We start from the raw sequence: 1,249 nt of genomic DNA on the forward strand, positions 1-1,249 counted from the left end.
ACCTCCCACCAAGTGTCACTTCCCCGAGATCTGTGGCATGCGCGTCACAACCTCAATGTTATCAAAACTCATCAATCGAACGCTACAAAGATCATTCCTCAAATCAACCTTGCAGTTCTAACATCCCACATCACATCTAGGAGCAGTCGACACATTCAGCTCAGCGGTTTGGATAAGCCCGCTTCCCATGCCTTGTGCTGCATTTCTGTCGCGTTTTGTGTTTTCGCTTGTGGGAGTACTGTTTGCTTGATTTTTTTGAACGCTTGTTTTACATATATACTAGTTTGTCCTCTCTATTTTCGTTGCTATCTGACTGTTGTCGCATGCATGAAATTGTTTTGCACGTACGTTCGCCGAACCGGCGAACTGCCTCACCCACATGCATGTTGATTTGTTTGTTGAATCTTTCATTCATGTTTTGCATGCACTATCAATCACTTTTGTTATCACTTAGTGTCACCATGCATTTACTGTCTTAGTTGCTTTCAGTTGTCCATCGGCGAGTCGGGCCAACCTTGGCCCGGACTCTGCCTTCACCAAGGCTACATTGCGCAATCTGGGGAAGGAAGGCTCACCTTCCTCTCCAAATTTGTGCATTCCTTCCTAACACTGGCCTCAAGGACTGTTTTGCGCATTTGTGAGGACAGTGGCTGCTTGGCCAAAGAAATTGCACAAATCTGTCTCTAGGCCAGCAGTCCTTCCCAACTGGAATTGCGCATTGCGCAATCCCAACAGTCAGCAGCCAGCAGCCAGACTGGACTGTGCATTGCGCAATTCCAGCGTTCAGCCAGTCTCCCAACAGCACAGACTGTGCCTTGTGCAATCTTGGCAGTTGGTCTCCTGACCTCCCGGTTGAAATTGCGCAACCTTCATGATCACGCACCCAAGTACGTTGCAAGTCAGTTCTCATGTTCATTTTGGTTTTCGACTGACAGATTGCTTGCCATGAGTGTTTCCATGTCTCCAGGTATCCCAGGTGTTCATCTGCCTCTCAGCAGTACAGGTATAATGGTTTCCAGGAGAGCAGAGACGAAGACATCGTTCAGAGCACACTTGGGGATGCAGTCGATCAAGTGTCCATGGACTTGCCTACCCACGAAGACATCAAGTTGTTCGTAGACAAGGACATCAAGATATGACAACAACAGCATCACAGCGAGCAGCATCATGAACAGCAGCTGAAGACAGCATACCAAATGCAACGAATGCAAGAGGAGGGTTGTTGACAACACGGAGGTAGAACAAGGTT

This window comes from Pinus tabuliformis, chromosome 6, assembly GCF_031772625.1.
Source record: "Pinus tabuliformis cultivar Carrire ecotype Pingquan chromosome 6, CPIR1, whole genome shotgun sequence".
Lineage (NCBI taxonomy): Eukaryota > Viridiplantae > Streptophyta > Pinopsida > Pinales > Pinaceae > Pinus > Pinus tabuliformis.